This window comes from Triturus cristatus, chromosome 7, assembly GCF_964204655.1.
Source record: "Triturus cristatus chromosome 7, aTriCri1.1, whole genome shotgun sequence".
Lineage (NCBI taxonomy): Eukaryota > Metazoa > Chordata > Amphibia > Caudata > Salamandridae > Triturus > Triturus cristatus.
Genome location: NC_140590.1, coordinates 446,439,636 through 446,461,759, shown reverse-complemented (window position 1 = coordinate 446,461,759; position 22,124 = coordinate 446,439,636).

Genomic DNA, 22,124 nt, shown 5'->3' with positions numbered 1-22,124 from the left:
TCATCCTTCTTCCGATCACCTACTTAATGGTGGCTGCGCACAGCGGGTGTGTCACTGCCTGCAACCCGAGCGTTTAACGCCAGGGACCCTGGTGCCGTGAATCCCCACCAATACGACCCCAGCACTCTCCATGCACTCAGCCCGGAATGCAACAACAACTGCCAGCTCTCGACGCTGAGGAATACCCATGGCCTGATCTCCTGTCGACACTGCCACCACACCTTTACCTACCTCCGGACCCAGGCAGCCACCCCAACCCACCTGACCCCACCACACACAAGCCCCTGAGCTGCATTCTCCTCAACATATGCTCCATGCACGGACACATCGTAGAAATTCGAGACCTCCTCAACCGATGTCGCCTTCCTCACAGTGACCTGGACCAACGCCAGCTCGGCTCCAGACATCACAACCGCCATCACAGATGGATACAAGTTCCTGAGGAAAGACCGCCCCAACAGCCCAGGAGGAGGCCTCACTATTGTCCACAAAAACTCCCTCCGACTAACAACCACCAACTCGGACAACACCTTGCCCCTCATGGGACACATCTACTTCCAGATCCATCCCAAGCCTCTGCGGAATACTGGCCTACAAACCTCCCGGATCCCGCTCCACTTACACCAACATCATCGCAGACTACATCGCTCCCCATGCCCTCGCATCCATGGACTACATACTGCTCGGAGACCTGAACTTCCACTTAGACAACATCAGCGACCCCAACACCACTGCCCCCCTGGATAACCTCACCAACATAGGACTGAAGCAGCTTGTCTCCACCCCCACACACATGGCAGGACACACACTCAACCCCATCTTCGCCAGAGGAAACAACATTTGCTTCAGCCACACCACAAAACTGCTCTGGACAGACCACCACTGCATTCATTTCTCCTTCTCGATACCCACCGCACACAAGCACATGCCCCATTCAGAAACTGGACCGACGTCTCCGATGAACATCTCACCTCTGCCATCAGCTGCACTCCTCCCACTACAACAACAGACACCAACACAGCAGCAAGCAACCTCCACCATTGGATTGCCAACTGCACCAACACTCTTGCCCCCTCCAGAGCACCACCAGACGACACAACACAAAAGCCACCTTGTTCACCACAGACCTCCGAGAATCCAATTGCTTTTGCTGATAACTGGAGAAAACGTGGAGAAGCAGCAAAACCCTGGAGGCATGTTCCGCCTTCAAGGCCACCCCCAAGGCACACCACCAACTCATCAAATCAACAAAGAGAAACTTTATTCAAGACATATTCAGCTCCAACTCCCACAACTCCAAGGAACTATTCGCCATCATACAAGAATTCACCGGACCCAACAGCGAAACAACCAACGTCCCTCCCTCCTCAGACCTCTGCAACAAACTCAGCTCCTTCTTCCAACACAAGATGAAGATGCTCTATGACTACTTCCATGACCAAGACCACGGCACCGCCCCAATACCCCCCCAGCAAAGCCATTCAACAGACCCTCCTCACCTGCACCCCTCTCACCCCTCTCACCACAGAAGACACCACAAAGGCATTGAAAAGCATCCACTCTGGAGCACCTACTGACACCTGCCCGCCCCACATTTTCCACAAGGCTGCCACCACCAATGCACCTGAACTACGACGAACTATCAACTGCTTCCTCGAGACCGTCACATTCCCCGACGACTGGAGATGCGCCAAAGTCAAACCCCTCCTCAAGAAGCCCTCAGCAGACCCGATGTATCTGAAGAATTTCAGGCCCATCTCACTACTCCCTTCTTCTGCCAAAGTCATCGAGAAAGTCGTCAACACCCAGCTCGCACACTTCATAGAAACCAACAACATCCTAGACACCTCTCAATAAGGATTCCACAGCAACCACAGCACTGAGACGCCCTCATAGCCACCACCAACGACAATTGCACCCTCTTTAACCGAGGCCAAACAGCAGCCCTCATCCTCCTGGACCTTTCAGCAGGGTTCAATACCATCTCCCACCTCACACTAGCCACAAGACTCCATGTCACCGGCATCCAGGGAACAACGTTAGACTGGATTCAATCTTTCCTCTCAGGCAGAACACAAAGAATGAGACGCTTGTCATTCCTCTCCAAACCAACAGAGAACCCCAAGGATACTCCCTCAGCCCCACTCTCTTCAACATCTAAATGGCCACCCTTGCAACCACTGTCAGAAAACAGAGACTCAACATAGTCTCATACACAGAGGACACACAGCTCATCCTCTCCCTCACCAGGGAACCCAACATCATCAGTCACAGTTTCCGAGAAGGGATGAAAGACGTTGCAACCTGGATGAGCAGCAGCTGTCTGAAGTTCAACTCAGAGAAGACAGAAGTCCTCATCCTCGGCTCCACCCCCTCCGCATGGGCCAATACCTGGTGCCCCCCTGTCCTCGGAAACCCACTCACCCAATTGGACCACGCTCGCAACCTCACCATCATACTCCACTCTACACTCACCATGAACTGATAGATCAACGCTGTGTCCTCCACCTGCTTTAACACCCGCCGCATACTTCGCAAGACCTTCAAATAGATACCCCTGACACCAGGAAGACTGTCACCCACGCACTCATCACCATCAGACTGCACTACAGAAACGCCCTCTACATCAGAAACAACAAAAAACTCCTCCGCAAACTCCAGACCATCCAGAACGCCGCAGCAAGACTTATCCTCGACCTCCCATGACATGACCACATCACCCAGCACCTCCACAACCTCCACTGGTACCCTGTTGAAAGAAGAATAACCTTCAAACTGCACACATACACCTACAAAGCCCTCCATAACACTGGACCCCAATACCTCAATGAACAAATCTCCTTCCACGCCCCCAAGAGAAACCTCTGCTCTGCCGACCTCGCCCTAGCCAGGGTTCCCCGCATCCACAGGGGCAGGGCCGGTGGCAGATCCTTCTCCTGCCTCGCTACCAAGACCTGGAAAAAACACCCCCACCTCATCTGATGAAGCCTGACACTACACCAATTCAGAAAGGACCTCACAACCTGGCTCTTCAAATAACCTACAGAGCTGCTCGCACCTCTCCCCAGCACCTTGAGACCCTCACAGGTGAGTAGCGTGCTTGAAAACCCCTGATTATATGATGACAATCTTGGTCTGGGTGGTGGGGGTGCTGTCAGTCCTAACTCTGTTGGCCTCCAGGTAGAATCCCATGGTGAAGTGCTCTTCCTGAAGATCATGATTTCTGTCAGTGTTTAGCTGTAACAGTTGGTCTTCATACAGTGGGTGACTTAACCTGATCTGGATACTGGGCGTCTTGTATGTAAGGGAGAGAATGAGTTGTGTATCGTCGGCTTTGGAAAGGTCATTGATGTTGTGAGAGCAGATAATGCTTTGTAAAGGGATTGTGTGCATTGAAGGGGGTCAGGCTCACTGAGGATTATTGTGGAACTCCGCAGATGAGGGTTCAGACATCTGAGTTGTAGGGTGCAAGTTTGACTGACTGGGTTTTCTGATGTCTTGTAGGTGTTGGATGAGGATGGGGTGGACAACTGTATCAAACACCATGAAGAGGTCCAAGATGATGAGAGCCATCATGTCTCCTCTGTCCAGAGTCCTGTGAATGTGGTGGCAATGAAGGCAGCTTCCGTGCTGTGGTTTGTTCAAGCTTAGCGCCATGGAGTTGTTGGCCATTAAGGTATTTAGTGAGGCATCTATTGATGATTATCTCAAAAACCTTAGTCGGAAATGGTAGAAGGGAGAGCCTGTAGTTGGTAAGCTTTGAAGGGTCCATGGAGGGTTTCTTCAGCAATGGGAGGACATTTGTTTGTTTTTAAGTATCGAGGAAGGTTATGGAAAAGGCGGAGGCATTCAGAATAGATGTGAGCATGAAGCTGATGGGTTACAGTCCTCTAAAGTAGTTCTGGTGGGGGGAAGAATCTGATGGGGCATCCAAGTGGATGGATTTCATGGTGGCGACAGTTTCTTATAGAGTGATGATGGGCCATTTGGTTAGCATTGGTTCATTGGATAAGATTTGGAGACTTTTAGCGAAGTCTGTCAGGCCCTGTTGCAGGCTGAACATACTGTAAATGGTGGGGATTTTGTTGCTGAAGAATTGAGAGAGATTGATGCAGAGGGCCTGAGAGTCGTAAATCTCCCTATGGTCTGTCTCCTGAGGAGCTGGTGGACCGTAAGGCAGAGAGAGAAATCAAGCTGCAGCTGGCCAAACTCAAACTAGAGTAAGAGGAGAGAAAGGATAAGGCTGAGGCTGGTAGAGCTTTAGCTACAAAAAGAAACTGCCCATGGAGGAAACATTTGCTTTGGAGTGACTGGCTCATGAAAGGAGGCTCAGAGAGCTGGACATCAGACTCAGACAGGCAGATCCCACCAATAATGATGGTAGTATAACTGATTTGTCCTCTGAAAATAAGAAAGTCCACATTCTCAATGATCTGGTGCCTAACCTTGTTGTGGGGGATAACATTGACTAGTGGTTTGAAGCCTATCCTGGAGATGTATAGGGCCTCTAAAGAGGATTGGGGGTTTAGTCTCTGGAGGCATGTACCTAGTGATGGAAGGATACCCTGCTGGCCCTAGACAAGGGGGATGAAGTGCCCCCCAATAATAGACACCCTAGTCAGGAAGTATGGCCTCACCCCAGAAATGCAGAGGCAGAAGTTAAGAGATAGTCACAAATGGCCCCATCAGTCCTGGTTAGAGAGAATGGATTCCTTTTGCAAGATATTGGATAGTTGGGTGAAGGGTAGTGAAGTGAAAGATTACCAAGGGCTGTACAATTTGATGGCAAGACAACGCATGTTCAGTCAATGCTTTGCAGAACTGTTCCCACACCCGATTGATAGCAAGCTTACTGACCCAGGAGAGCTTGCTAAGGACGCAGAACATTGGTTCAGCATCAGGGTCCACAGGAAGGTGTCTGGGGGGAATCAACAAAAGTGTGGACAGGGGCTCCACCAGTAGAAAGAGGAGGGAGAGAAAAATAAAAGCATGAAGTTCTCTAAAGGTCCCCAAAATAGTTCCTTGTGGCAGGATTGCTAATCCCCACCGGAACAGAAGCATAAGTTCCCTGATTTTGTGTCCTCCGAAAAGTTTACTCACAAATGCTATTGGTGCCATCTGGTGAGGCACTTCAAGGGTCATGCCAAGTGTCTCAAGTGGGCACAGCTCCCACTGGTGGGCAGACACCTGGCTAGTGTAGCGCTTGAGGAGGAGATTGTCCCAGGTAGTATGGCAGGTCGCTCCCACGCCGCAACAGCACCACCTGTTGTGCCTGTGTTCCCCGCTCACTGCAGCTGCCACTGCCGCAAGTTTGAGGCCCTCCTCCACCCGCAGGCTACCACCTGTGCCTCATCCCTGGTAGCCAGTAGCTGGCCGTAGGTGTGCTTGTACCGTATTGCACCTGTTCCTTGTATAATTGTTTGTTTCTCTCCTCCTTCTGTTTTACTGTTTTTTGGTTCTTTTCCCTCTGTACTCTGTGCCCTGTGCCCTCTTTTGCCTTCTGTTCCCTCACTGTTCTTGCCCCCGTTTTTCCTGCCGCCCTGTCCCCTGCGTCCCCGCCCCCCTGCTTTGTACTGTATTGTTTCTGTTTTGCACTGTTTTAATTGCCTCATTTTCTCCTCCTTGTATTCTGTGCCCTGTGCCCTCTTTTACCTTCTGTTCCCTCGCCGTTCCTGCCCCTGTTTTTCCTGACGCTGCGTCCCCTGCGGCCCCGCCCCCCTCTGCTTTGTACTGTATTTTTCCTGTTTTGCACTGTTTTAATTGCCTCATTTTTTCCTCCTTGAATTCTGTTCCCTCCCCCCATTTTTCCCGCCGCTGTGTCCCCTGCGGCCCCGCCCCCCCCCGCTCACCCATTTGTCCACTCCCTCCTCCCGGCTGCTCCTCCCTCCCACCTCCCCTTCTTATGGCGGCCGCAGGTAGCAGGCACACCGCTGGCGCACTGAAAGCACGCCTAAGGCAAGCCCAACTGCGCCCGTCCATGCCTGGACCGTGCCCAGCGCCAGAACCCCTGGTCCCCACGACCACCACGACACCCGACACCGCTACCATGCCAGCACCCTCCATGCACTCAACACCGGACGATCATGCACCTGCTTCCTGGCTGCCCTGAAGCGCACCCAAGGACCCTTCTCCTGCCGAAACAGCAGTTTCACCAGCACCCGACCCGCCAACCCACCCACCTGGAAAGAACCCAACTACCTCTGATGCATTCTTCTCAACACCCGTTCCGCACGCAAACACGCCATTGAACTCTGGGACGTACTCGACTCAAACTCCCCAGACATTGCCTTCCTGACGGAGACCTGGCTGAACCCTCCTCGGCACCCGACATCACCATAGCCATCCCGGACGGCTACAAGATCACTCGCAGGGACCGCACCAATGGAGTAGGAGGAGGAATCACCATCGTCCACAAGAACATTCTCAGAGTCTCGACCTACACCAATGACATCCTCAGCAATGCCGAACACCTGCACTTCCAGATCCACACCGACCCCAACAACACCCTCAGAGGAACCCCGTCTACAGACCCCCCCCCCGGACCCTGACCACAGTTCAGCGACTCCATCGCCGACTTTGTCAGCACACACGCCCTCACCTCAACGGACTACATCCTCCTCGGGGACCTGAACTTCCACCTCGAGAACAACAACAACACCAACTCCACCACCCTGATCGACAAACTTGCCAACCTCAGACTCAGACAACTCATCACAACACCCACCCACTGCGCCGTCCACACGCTTGACCCCATCTTCTCCACAAGCCCCCACGTCTCCTTCAACCACACCACGGAACTGCGGAACTGCACTGGACCGACCATCGCTGCATCCACTTCACCTTCCGAAAACCCACCACGCACCACGCACCCAACAGATACCTTGCCACTGCTGGAGCAAAGTCACCGAGGACCACCCTCGCCCAGAGCCCACCTACTGACCCCACCTACCCCGACACCGCCACCCGCAACCTTAGACAGTGGATTGACGACTGCTCCAACACCCTCGCCCCGTTCAAGAAACCCTCTAACAGCCACACCAGCAAGAAAGCCAGCTGGTTCACTGAAGACCTCCAGGCCTCCAAGCAAACCTGCCGAAAGCTAGAGAAGAACTGGCACCGTAAACGAACACCGGACAGCTACGCAGCCCACAAGAACTCCACCCGCAGACACCATAACCTCATCAGATCCGCCAAAAGGGCCTCATTCAAAGACCGCCTAGACAACAACGCACACAACAGCAAAGAGCTCTTCAACATCGTGAAGGAACTCTCCAACCCCAGCTCCAACACCAACGACATCCCACCTTCGCAAGACCTGTGCGATTCGCTTGCCACCTTCTTCCTGCTCAAGATCGCAGACATCCATGACAGCTTCAATGCCACGACCGCCACGACAACCACTGAGACTTCTGCACCCACGACCACCATCCGCTCTGACTGTCTGCTCTCCTGGACCAACATAAGCAACAACGACACCACCAAAATCATGAACACAATCCACTCCGAATCTCCGTCAGACCCATGCCCACACCACATCTTCAACAAAGCCAGCACCGCCATCGCACCCCATCTCCAGAAAGCCATCAACATTTCCTTTGAGACAGCAACCTTCCCGGAGAGCTGGAAGCACACCGAGATCAACGCCCTACTCAAGAAACCCAAGAAGGACCCCAAGGACCTCAAGAACTTCTAGTCCATCTCCCTGCTCCCGTTCCCGGCGAAGGTCATCGAGAAGACCATCAACAAACAACTGACCCACTACCTAGAGGAGAACAGCATCCTGGACCCGTCCCAGTCCGGGTTCCGCAGCAGCAACAGCACCAAAACTGCCCTCATCGCCGCCACCGATGACATCAGGGCCCTGCTAGACAATGGAGAAACCGCTGCCCTCATCCTCCTGGACCTGTCAGCTGCCTTCGACACGGTCTGCCACCGCACACTACGTACTCGCCTCCACAATGCCGGGATCCAAGAGAAGGCCCTGGACCGTACCACCTCCTTCCTCTCCGGCAGAACACAGAGCGTCCGCCTCCCCCCCTTCCTCTCCGAAGCCACCAAGATCATCTGCGGCGTACCCCAGGGCTATTCCCTCAGCCCAACTCTGTTTAACATCTAGAAGGCACTGCTCGCCCACGTCGCCCGACTGCACGACCTCAACATCATCTCTCACGCCGATGAAACCCAGCTGATCCCAGCCGCAGTCGGTAGTAGGAGTAACTGCAGGGCGGTGACGTGGGGAGGGGGAGGGGCAGGGTGGGGGTAGTAAACTATGGATTACGGAGGTTTATAGGTAAGTTAACATATAAATTAATAAAACTAATTTCGTTGCGTGTACTGCATCGCATTTGGGGATGCAGTGCACGCAACGAAATTCGTTTTAATAATTTATATGTTAACTTACCTGTAAACCTCCGTGATCCATAGTTTACTACCCCCCACCCTGCCCCTCCCCCTCCCCACGTCACTGCCCTGCAGTTACTCCTACTACCGACCGCGGCTGGCTGATCCTCTTCCTCACCAAGGACCCCCACACTGCCAAAACCAACCTCCACGAAGGAATGAAAGCCGTCGCCGAGTGGATGAAGAACAGCCGACTGAAGCTGAACTCGGACAAGACGGAAGTCCTCATCCTCGGATCCACCCCCTCAGCCTGGGATGACTCCTGGTGGCCGACCGCACTGGGAACAGCCCCAACACCCACCTACCACACATGCAACCTAGGGGTCATCCTCAACTCCACCCTCTCCATGATGAAGCAGGTCAATGCCGTCTCTTCCTCCTGCTTCAACACCCTCCGCATGCTCCGCAAGATCTACAAGTGGATCCCCACCGAAACGAGAAGAACGGTCACCCAGGCCCTCGTCGGCAGCAGCAGAGACATGGGTTTTGGCTTCAAGATCTGCACATCCACAAACATAGTAAATAACACAACAGCATGTATGACTTCAATTTCGCATGTAGAGGTGCTACAATGGTGTCAGCAATACCCACCCATCAGGGTATACACACATTAGGACGAATCCTAAGGCAACATACAAAATCACAATACACCTGAGCACACCCAAGTAGAGTAACTATGATCCAAAGGTTTAGTCAAAACCTGAGCAACGTGAGTAATGGTCAATTATTAAAATGTCCTTTATCGCAATCGTATGTAAAGAAGTTTTCCAATCAGGTCCTGTTGCAGATTTTTTAATCATCAAACAACAACGCAGAACAGCAACAGCCGACGCGCGTTTCGCCCTCTGGGTTTTTTTAAGGCTGCAGGAAAATACATATATGACAATAATTGTACAGTGATCAGATATGATCCGTAAAAGTCACCACAATGTTTTAACACATAGAGACGCCCTTAGACACAGCAATTCAATTGCGAGTATATATGCAAATATCCATTATGTCATTCTGTCATTAGTTACGTGTCCCATCTCCCTGTGAAGGTCCAGCTTAGAACTGACAGAAAGGGGACACGCAACTCCAACCTTCTAGTCAAATGATTTTAACAGGAAAACACACGATGATTAACCCACAAATATGAACAAAACATTATTCATGTTAAAAACAAAGAGACATCATCCTGGTTACATTAAAAAATACAGCACAATATATGCGATTCGCCAATCGTCATGAGTAGATCTAGAATACTCGAAATACTCTTTATATGTATCCTCTTGATATAGTAAGGATCCCACATAACCAAATATGGTTAACACCAAACTTCGTGTCAGAGATACAAAGAAAATTTATTTTCCGCACCGTGACAGAATTTACAAAGTAAAGCCAACAACCTCACTGCGTGAGTTTCTACCACCACCAAGACACCGATAGTGCAATGAAAGACCTATGGTCAACACTCAATGTTATAGATATTCCTCTCACCTAGCAAGTCATGGTTACGTCTCCTAACTGAATTGGAGTTGAGGATTATATATCCATCTTTTCCTGGATTAGTTCTGATAAGAAAAAGACAAGTGTCGAGCAAGAAACCTAATATGGATGGGGTTAATTATGATCACATAGGTGATTCAAGTCATTAATCTGTTTAATTCTTACCCCGGATCATCAATGCCCACGCTAATCGTCTTGTTAAACGTCTGACTGTGAGCCTGGGACACGTGCTGATTGGGCGGTATGTCGTTGTTATAAGTAAGGTTCCCCTTCGACCCTGGGAAACGAGTATCGGACCTTAATAAGTCCTGTGTTAACAAGTAGAACAATGTAGTATCAATAAAGGTTCCGGGAACCAGAGTGTAAAAAAACAAAACTTTTAAAAAAGAGAACGATGTTAGTCGTTAATGCTAGTACGCTATCGTACATGTATCTAACTACGCATTAAGCGTTATACTGTAGAATACGTTTGATCGGTTCAAGCGCTGTTTGGTAAAAAGCAGTAAAACACAACTTTGTAGTTCAATCTTTACCTGATTCGAGCAGCGAGATCCTGTAGGAGACGCGTGGCAACTCGGCGTTCTGTAGACGCTGGTGCCATTTTGGTCGTCTTAAAGTTCATCCCCAATGGTCATAGAAAGCGGACTATGCCATATTGTTCCTGTAGGTCTGACAAAGTTTTGTAAATAGAAACACTAAAACTAACGAATGTTTAAAAATTGGGCTTGCAACCAGGATGTGATTTATTTATATTAATAGCACTCGAAGGACACATTATATTATGTTAATTCTAATGGACATGGAAAAAAGACTCACATCACTAATCGTCGATGGATGAAACGGTCTTAGTGTTGAGATATACATCCATCATGTATAAAGTTAATGATTAAACTTGCTCCAACTGCACCATATACGAATACAGTGAAATACATAAGGAGCATAAAGATGCTGGGTTTGCCCCCTTGCTTGTTAAAGAATTGGTGAAAGTATCATTGCGGGGACACCGTTGTAACGGTAAAATCCAAGTTCTGTAAACCTGCATATGTCATAAACCTGTTCATTCTGATCAAGAATCAATGAAGTGAGTGGAGTTATATGTGTCCTTGGTATAACAAGCACGTATAGTACTAAAGGTGGAAATAGTCCATCCATTTGAAGTAGAAAACGAAAGTAGAGAAAATGCACCAGTGACCTGTCCAATAACAATAAAACCTAATAACGGTAAGATAACCTAAAACCCATTCAAAATAAAGAGGTATATTCATCCTGTGATAGTATCAATAGACAAAAAGGGTCACGTGCCCAGTGTCTATTAGTGTGGAATCACATTATCATACGTCAGTCTACCACTAGAGCGGATGAGGAAAGAGAATCCAACAGATGTAGAGAATAGTAAAGATGACAGTAGGAGGGCATATGAATGTCTTAGCGTGGCTCATAAGAATTCACACAGCTCTTTATCACAATTTAACCCATGTTCCACCGCCCTCAATCTGATAATCCAAGTACTCTCTAATTTACGTAACTGTGACGTCATGTCGCCCCCCCGTGCATTCTGACTTATTGCATCTATACCATGGAAGCCAATTTGCCGTAAATCAATTGATGTGTGTTCATTGTTAAAATGAACTGCCAAGGGATACTGCATGTTGTTATTTCTGATGGCACGAATGTGTTCTTGAATCCTCTCTTTCAGAGGTCTAATTGTACTTCCAATATATATTTTGGTGCAAACACATTTAATGCAGTAAACAACCCATTTAGTGTTGCAATTGATAAACCTCCTGATGGTGTATGTTTTCTCCGTATTGTACTTGAAGGTATTGATTTTATGAAGTCCAAAGCTACATATGTTGCACGAGCCACACCTAAAGAAACCATTTGGGGCAGCAGGTAGCCAGGTGACATGCTGTTCAGGAGGAATGAAACTGGGGCACAGTTGTTGTCTCAGTGTACGCCCTCGTTGGTGAACCATCTGAGGTTTTGGTCCAATCGCACCCTGTAGGCTGGTGTCATGCGTTAAGAGGTGCCAATGTTTTTTTAAAATCTTGTATACCTCTGAGCTCAGACTAGTGTACGGAGTGATGAAGGCACCCTTGATTGCTGTGGATGTTCTTCTCTTTTTTTTGGTATTCAAAAGTAAATTTCTTCTGCTGACCTTATTAACTTTCAGTCCCGCTGATCTAATTATATTCTTGGAATACCCTCTCATTTCAAATCTTTTTTCTACAATTGTAAGTTCTTTGTCAAGAGAAGTTTCATCACTACAATTGCGCTTGATACGCAACATTTCTCCATACGGAATGGAATTGATTTGTGAAGGTGGGTGTGCACTGCTAGCATGCAGAGTCGCATTGCATGCTGTAGCTTTCCTGTAAGGTAGACTGACAAGTCTAATGTCATCGACTATGATAGTTAAATCCAAGAAGTTGACCTGCTTAGTACTCTGATTTTTGGTAAATGATAAGTTGTAGTCATTATCATTGATGTATACTGAGAATTCCTCCAGGCAAGACTAGATCCAGCCCAGAAGAATACAATATCTTCAATGAATCGTCCCCAGTATAGGATATTCTCAACCATATGACCAGGACAGTTCCTCCAAATATGGGTGTGTTCGAACAGACCCATATACAAGGATGGGAGTAACAACCAGATCGGGGGCATGCACACAGCAAATGTAACTGATGAAACAAACACAAGGGGTATTGATCAGATTAATGTTGTTAATTTATCGAATCACATTTTGACTAACACTGAAATAAAATTACTCAGCAAAGGATTGGGTTTCTGTCCAAGTGCTTTTCCCAACTTTACAACACTACATGTGAGTTGTTTCAAACTGACTAGGAAACTCAAACTACACAAATTTTTCCTTGATAAACACAATTGGTTGCCAGATCCAGTGACTACTGAAAATCTTGACAATATCCAAACCATCAGGGATATAAAGGACATACAACTTCTTTTATCTCTGGAGGAACAGGATATTCCCGTGTCGATTGACACCATCACTAGGGAATTGAGTTTGGACACATTTTCTGATTCAGACAGTGGTTTAAAAAACAAATCCAGGTTCACGCCCCACCTACCAGGCCCCAATGTGATCGACACTTTTCAGGATCTTGTTTTTAAAGATCTTTATAAACTTGAGGTTCGTTTCCTTTTGAGGAATGTGAAGACTAAGCAAAACATCACCAGTGATGATAGAAAGGCATTGGAAGTGCTGGGGGGCGATGCCTCCCTTGTCATAAGAGAAGCTGACAAGGGAGGCAACGTTGTGCTAATGAACAGGATTGATTATATCCAAGAGATTGATAGACAACTTGCAGATTGTACCACCTATGTTAAAATGAGTAGTAACCCCATGAACATGACTATAACAAAAATCGAGATCAGTCTTAAACATTGGAAAGAACTGGGTCTAATTTCAGATACAGAATTCAGATATCTATTTAATTCTAAACCAACCAATCCGTGTATATACATCTTGCCGAAAATACATAAAGGTGGTGCTTTTCCACCGGGGAGACCAATCATCTCGGGCATCAATTCACCGACAGAAAGAATATCTGAATATATTGACCTATATCTCCAACCCCATGTGGTTAACCTACCATCTTACATAAAGGACTCACGGGACATTCTAAGCAAAATTGCTGATGTAGAATGGGTACCAGACCATCTTTTGGTCACTATGGATGTCTGTTCCTTGTATACAAGTGTACCGGGTGACAAGGGTTTAACAGCTGCACAACACTTTCTAGACTGTCGACCCATCAATATGTATGAGCACACTATCATGTTGTTAGATATGATTAAGTTAGTGCTAGACAACAATATTTTCACCCATAATGGCCATTGGTTCCGCCAAATACGAGGAGTGGCAATGGGAGCCAAATTCTCGCCATCTTTTGCAAACTTGTATATGGGTCTGTTCGAACACACCCATATTTGGAGGAACTGTCCTGGTCATATGGTTGAGAATATCCTATACTGGGGACGATTTATTGATGATATTGTATTCTTCTGGGCTGGATCTAGTGTTACCCTGGAGGAATTCTTTGTATACATCAATGATAATGACTACAACTTATCATTTACCAAAAATCAGAGTACTAAGCAGGTCAACTTCTTGGATTTACCTATCATAGTCGATGACATTAGACTTGTCAGTCTACCTTACAGGAAAGCTACAGCATGCAATGCGACTCTGCATGCTAGCAGTGCACAGCCACCTTCACAAATCAATTCCATTCCGTATGGAGAAATGTTGCGTATCAAGCGCAATTGTAGTGATGAAACTTCTCTTGACAAAGAACTTACAATTGTAGAAAAAAGATTTGAAATGAGAGGGTATTCCAAGAATATAATTAGATCAGCGAGACTGAAAGTTAATAAGGTCAGCAAAAGAAATTTACTTTTGAATACCAAAAAAAAGAGAAGAACATCCACAGCAATCAAGGGTGCCTTCATCACTCCGTACACTAGTCTGAGCTCAGATGTATACAAGATTTTAAAAAAACATTGGCACCTCTTAACGCATGACACCAGCCTACAGGGTGCGATTGGACCAAAACCTCAGATGGTTCACCAACGAGGGCGTACACTGAGACAACAACTGTGCCCCAGTTTCATTCCTCCTGAACAGCATGTCACCTGGCTACCTGCTGCCCCAAATGGTTTCTTTAGGTGTGGCTCGTGCAACATATGTAGCTTTGGACTTCATAAAATCAATACCTTCAAGTACAATACGGAGAAAACATACACCATCAGGAGGTTTATCAATTGCAACACTAAATGGGTTGTTTACTGCATTAAATGTGTTTGCACCAAAATATATATTGGAAGTACAATTAGACCTCTGAAAGAGAGGATTCAAGAACACATTCGTGCCATCAGAAATAACAACATGCAGTATCCCTTGGCGGTTCATTTTAACAATGAACACACATCAATTGATTTACGGCAAATTGGCTTCCATGGTATAGATGCAATAAGTCAGAATGCACAGGGGGGCGACATGACGTCACAGTTACGCAAATTAGAGAGTACTTGGATTATCAGATTGAGGGCGGTGGAACATGGGTTAAATTGTGATAAAGAGCTGTGTGAATTCTTATGAGCCATGCTAAGACATTCATATGCCCTCCTACTGTCATCTTTACTATTCTCTACATCTGTTGGATTCTCTTTCCTCATCCGCTCTAGTGGTAGACTGACGTATGATAATGTGACTCCACACTAATAGACACTGGGCACGTGACCCTTTTTGTCTATTGATACTATCACAGGATGAATATACCTCTTTATTTTGAATGGGTTTTAGGTTATCTTACCCTTATTAGGTTTTATTGTTATTGGACAGGTCACTGGTGCATTTTCTCTACTTTCGTTTTCTACTTCAAATGGATGGACTATTTCCACCTTTAGTACTATACGTGCTTGTTATACCAAGGACACATATAACTCCACTCACTTCCTTGATTCTTGATCAGAATGAACAGGTTTATGACATATGCAGGTTTACAGAACTTGGATTTTACCGTTACAACGGTGTCCCCGCAATGATACTTTCACCAATTCTTTAACAAGCAAGGGGGCAAACCCAGCATCTTTATGCTCCTTATGTATTTCACTGTATTCGTATATGGTGCAGTTGGAGCAAGTTTAATCATTAACTTTATACATGATCGATGTATATCTCAACACTAAGACCGTTTCATCCATCGACGATTAGTGATGTGAGTCTTTTTTCCATGTCCATTAGAATTAACATAATATAATGTGTCCTTCGAGTGCTATTAATATAAATAAATCCCTTCCTGGTTGCAAGCCCAATTTTTAAACATTCGTTAGTTTTAGTGTTTCTATTTACAAAACTTTGTCAGACCTACAGGAACAATATGGCATAGTCCGCTTTCTATGACCATTGGGGATGAACTTTAAGACGACCAAAATGGCACCAGCGTCTACAGAACGCCGAGTTGCCACGCGTCTCCTACAGGATCTCGCTGCTCGAATCAGGTAAAGATTAAACTACAAAGTTGTGTTTTACTGCTTTTTACCAAACAGCGCTTGAACCGATCAAACGTATTCTACAGTATAACGCTTAATGCGTAGTTAGATACATGTACGATAGCGTACTAGCATTAACGACTAACATCGTTCTCTTTTTTTAAAGTTTTGGTTTTTTTCACTCTGGTTCCCGGAACCTTTATTGATACTACATTGTTCTACTTGTTAACACAGGACTTATTAAGGTCCGATACTCGTTTCCCAGGGTCGAAGGGGAACCTTACTGATAACAACGACATACCGCCCGATCAGAACGTGTCCCAGGCTCACAGTCAGACGTTTATCAAGATGATTAGCGTGGGCATTGATGATCCGGGGTAAGAATTAAACAGATTAATGACTTGAATCACCTATGTGATCATAATTAAACCCCCATCCATATTAGGTTTCTTGCTCGACACTTGTCTTTTTCTTATCAGAACTAATCCAGGAAAAGATGGATATATAATCCTCAACTCCAATTCAGTTAGGAGACGTAACCATGACTTGCTAGGTGAGAGGAATATCTATAACATTGAGTGTTGACCATAGGTCTTTCATTGCACTATCGGTGTCTTGGTGGTGGTAGATACTCACGCAGTGAGGTTGTTGGCTTTACTTTGTAAATTCTGTCACGGTGCGGAAAATAAATTTTCTTTGTATCTCTGACACGAAGTTTGGTGTTAACCATATTTGGTTTTGTGGGATCCTTACTATATCAAGAGGATACATTTAAAGAGTATTTCGAGTATTCTAGATCTACTCATGACGATTGGCGAATCGCGTATATTGTGCTGTATTTTTTAATGTAACCAGGATGATGTCTCTTTGTTTTTAACATGAATAATGTTTTGTTCATATTTGTGGGTTAATCATCGTGTGTTTTCCTGTTAAAATCATTTGACTAGAAGGTTGGAGTTGCGTGTCCCCTTTCTCTCAGTTCTAAGCTGGACCTTCACAGGGAGATGGTACACGTAACTAATGACAGAATGACATAATGGATATTTGCATATATACTCGCAATTGAATTGCTGTGTCTAAGGGCGTCTCTATGTGTTAAAACATTGTGGTGACTTTTACGGATCATATCTGATCACTGTACAATTATTGTCATATATGTATTTTCCTGCAGCCTTGAAAAAGCCCAGAGGGTGAAACGCACGTCGGCTGTTGCTGTTCTGCGTTGTTGTTTGCTGATTAAAAAATCTGCAACAGGACCTGATTGGAAAACTTCTTTACATACAATTGCGATAAAGGACATTTTAATAATTGACCATTACTCACGTTGCTCAGGTTTTGACTAAACCTTTGGATCATAGTTACTCTACTTGGGTGTGCTCAGGTGTATTGTGATTTCCTCGTCGGCAGCAGGTTGGACTACGGAAACGCCCTCTACGCAGGAGCCTTGGCCAAATTCCTGAAATGACTTGAACGCATTCAGAACGCCTCTGCACGCCTGATCCTCGACATCCCCCGCCACAGCGACATCACACCCCACCTGAGAGACCTGCACTGGCTCCCAGTCAACATGAAGATAACCTTCAAGCTCCTCACCATGCACACAAGGCACTCCACAACACCGGACCAGCGTACCTCAACAGATGACTCAGCTTCTACACCACCACCCGCCAGCTTCGCTCTGCCGACCTCGCCCTCGCCACAGTCCCCCGCATCCGAAGAGCTACCTCCGGCCGCAGATCGTTCTCCCACCTTGCCGCCAAGACCTGGAACACCCTCCCCATCCACCGACGGCAGACCCAAGACCTGCTGACCTTCAGAAGACTCCTCAAGACCTGACTTTTTGAGCAGTAGCAGCATTCCGCCCCAGCGCCTTGAGACCCTCACGGGTAAGTTGTGCTCTCTACAAATGCTATGATTGATTGATTGATTGATTGATTGATTGGGGGAAGTGCAGAGGTTACTCTAGTGTCTCTGGGTGATAGAGAGGTGGTGGCAAGGGCCCACATGTTCAGCAACCCTAAAACGTGGAGGCAATGGGTCACCATGAATAGGCAGCGGGTGGGAGGCTCAGGAGGCAACATAACAACCATCAGGTGTCATTCGGTGTCCTCAGAGCAAGTAGTCCCTAATGTGTTTCACTAGGTTGTAGTAGCTGACAACCATGAGAGTATCTTTTCAGTGGATCTGCTTCCCTTTAAATAAGGAGGGGGAACTCAGGTTCCTTGAGGGTAGCTGATAGTCCATCGATGCCTATGGATTGTCTGCTCTGTAATGACATGAAGCACACCATCTGGAAAGAGGTGGAGCACCGTCCTACCTGTAGTTGTGGAGGTTGCCTGAGTGGGTGTGCCTAACCACCCAGTCCATAGCCACCCAATTGGGTAGTCAGGGGGCCCTAAAGCCTGGAAGAAAGGCCCAGGTACCTGCCCAAAAGAGTAAGAGCAAGGGGCATGGAAAACCCACTCCTGAAACTCCCACAGTCCAGGCAGAGGCTGAAGCCCAAGAAAATACAGGGGAGGACATTGGTGCCCTCTGAAATCTACCTGAAATAACCAATTGGCAGAAAGAAGGAGATCCCGCCAGCAAGGAATTCTGAAGAGAGCAGAAGGAAAGCCCTAGTCTGGAGGGCCTACGCTAGCAGGCTGAGGCCCAGACAGCTGGCGATACCTCTGATGATCACCTGACTTGGTGGGATAATGGTGTCCTACACAGCATGTCTCAGTTTCCTGACCGAGCATGGTGTAACTCATGTGTTGATGGTCACCCTAGGCTACAGGACCTTCCTACTCCAGCTGGCTCACAATGTTCCTTTGGCAGGTCTTCTAAGCAAGGACAAGCCCTTTGGCAGGCTTGTCACTGCCTTTTATTGGTCTTCCCTAGAAGCTGTGTAACATTTTTGGTGCATTGACGAGAGAACTGCAGTTGGTATTCGAATATGCCTTTGAAATCGTTCTCTGTTTTTATCATGGGCCAATACTTTAATATGGTTTTCTTAACTTTTTGGCTTTTGGTGGAGAACTTAGATACAAAGACTGATCTGTTTTCTTTACATTTGGTTTTGGCTTTATTTTTTAGTAAGCTTTCTCATTCTTTGCCATCCACTTTCTCCATACTAGAATTCAAGATGTGATCCGGGCATCCTCTTTGCTTGAATTTTTTAACCAATTTAAATTGGCTATTTTTCTTAAAATTGTTCATTAGAGGATATATGTTTTAATCTCAATAACTGAGAATAGGGTAAATGCCTTTTGAGCGAAATTTGGTGAAAGCTTGTATAGTGGAGTATATTATTTTGGTCAGTAGATTTAATGAAAAGACCGGAAATTAGCTGAACATTTTGAATGGTATCATCTACATCTAAGAACATAATTCTTTCTGTGCTCATGGTATTATTTCCCCTCAGCTGTAGGCTACATCACATTTTAAGTTGGTATTCAGTTTCGAATTAGCATACTTTATTATGTTTGCAGGAGAAAGCCCCTGACGAAGGACCCAGCCCGAAATGCATTGGGCATGTTGTCCAAGGAAGGTTCTAAAGACAGTACTGTAAAAATGTGATGTGATCATAACATTACCATCACTGAACATAAAAGAATAGACAAACAAACAAAAGAAAAGAAATGAAAAATTCGAATCACTTCTGAATTACCTCTTTGAAATTTATTGAACTTCTATCCAGTGAGTGAAGATTGGGGACGTTTTTCACGGTTTCAGGAAAACGCAGTGTTATATTGATTTATTGAATGTCTTAACATGGGTTTCTCAATTGTATTTACTCTATACAGAAGGGAGTGCGATAGTTTTACTATATTTAGATTAGTTTACAATGGAGTAGAAACCATCTGAGCAAAGACATCAAACCGCCCCCTGGATTTAGAGGAAGTGGCCCGATGTCTCTCTTTTCATGATTGTCACCAATAAGAAAAACCTAGTAGGCATGGATAAAAAAATATTAATCTTTAATACCGGAGGGGTGTGTGTTCCTGTTAACTTTGACAGCTCTGCTTCCATGAGGGTTTTATATATTTGTAGGTGGATACTTAGTGCCAGATGACCGTATCTTAGGGTTTGGGTTTACTAAAAAGCAAATGTAAGTGATTCGCTATTTGATGATCGCAAATGGTGATGTACAGATGTGTGTTTAACACATTTAGCGATTTCCAATGGGTGGCAAATAGACTACCTCTTTAATATTAATGAGGAATGTCCCGGGTTGCGACCCATTGGGAATGCAAAAAAAATCACAGGAATGGTGGCTTGCTGGGGTCACCAGTCCACCATGTCTGTAATTCCTTTTAAATAGAGCTTTTTTTTTCAAGATGTAAAATGAAAATGTTTTTTTCATTTTTTAGGAGTAGGCAGTAGTGCTTGAGACCCCTGCCTGGTCTTAAAAAATGTTTATCCCAACATTTACAAAGGAAAAGGAGACCTCTTCCTGTTTGCAAATGGTTTACCACCAGCACAGAGTTGGTAAAATTCGAATGATTTGCAACCACATTTCGGTCACAAAACATTCACACATACCACTGTGAGTCGCTGTTAGGAAGGGACGCCCTCAACATGCCCCTTCTTAATACTGAATCGCAATCCCAGTTTGTGATTCGGTGATGGCTTTTTAATTCACTCTGTGAATTAGGTCGTTAGTGACCTCAAAAAAGCTTTGTATATCTAGCACCTAGTTCCACTGCCATTAAGAACATCACACAGCCTATTTACTAGACATGAATATAATCCGTGGCATGGAGGCCTGCTTTTTTCCTGATGAAAGTGTCAAATTTTCCAGACATATTTCATGAAGTGATGACGTGTGTGAATTATCTTATTTCTTGATTATTCCTTGCTAAAGACCTACTTGTTGCTTCTAGAAATGTGAGTATGAACTTTCTTACAAGATTAAGGACTGGATAATTCAAAACTCTGTCAGACCTAGGGCCTGTTTTACAATTTAACTTCTCTCAAATTGGATTTCTGCATAGGCAAAGCCTTCAATGTGTTAGTATTGCCACGTAGACAGTGCCCTTTCCTTCCCACTAAAGAAACCTCTTCTGACTAATCATTTGAGACTGTCGATGGCCTTCAAAACCATTGTAGAAGACATTTGTTAAATACAATTCAGCACTCTCTTTCCCTAGTCAGCTCTGTCTTTAAGAAGCAATGTGCCACATCAGGCTAAGGGCCTCCTTGTTTAACCCTTTCACAGTCACCCAAAGATGCCCACTTTATCCACTCCTTGCCACCCTTTACATGCAGCAGATCATGGACATTTTGTGGAACTTTGATTTACCCAGCCACTCAATACATTAAGAGCCCTGTACATGCCACTGGCCGTCATTCCTTCTTTTCTGAACTTTCAAATATGTTGCAGACGTGTATAAGGAGGGGTTAACTGAAGCTGAAGTAGTCCAGAATAGCAGTAATGGTTCCTTAAACAATAAACGTTAGCTCAATACTACTACCTTTTTGGCACATCTGCAGATGTTTTCTGAACACCATATCATGTTTATCAAAATGGTCAAGAATGTCTTATTCTTCCTTGATTGTGACTTGAGCCTTCACCAGAGGAATCTTCCTTTCCAACTGGTTTGTTGATTTTCTTGACAACAAAAAGCAACTGCACTAAAGCTTTCATATTAGGTCTGATTTAAATTTGAGTTTCATCTTCACCATAAAAGGGGAAAATTGGGGTTAGTTGATTATGGGTGTAGTGCACGGATACTGCTTTTAATAACGTCCTGAGTGATAGGAGCTCTCCCCACTAAACATGCAGTATTCTCTCACGGTGACAATTCCAGAGTGGACCAAGTTCAAAAGATGGGAACCGAAATTTAGGTTTTAATACTCCATCTTTATGGGATCTAGACTAAGTATTCCATCTTTCCCTTATATAAATAGCATGCTCCACAGGAAAAAAATCCACACCAGGGTTTTTTTGTGTGTATCCTGTGCTCATGAGCAGTAAACCAATTATTTGCAATCATTCACTACAAAGACAGACACAGTATCTCCTGGGACATCAGGGAATGAGCACCATGAACTTGATAGCTAGTAAGCTCTGCCATGATTTTTGCTGGTTTTTATATCCTCTAAGATTCCATGTCCATCATCCGCTATCTCCTCTATGAGCCAGTATGGCCTTCCACTATTCAAAAGCAATACCTACAGTGGACTTATTGTTGCTGCCTGGTTCTCCTCAACAGCTAGAGATGCAGCTGTGTTTT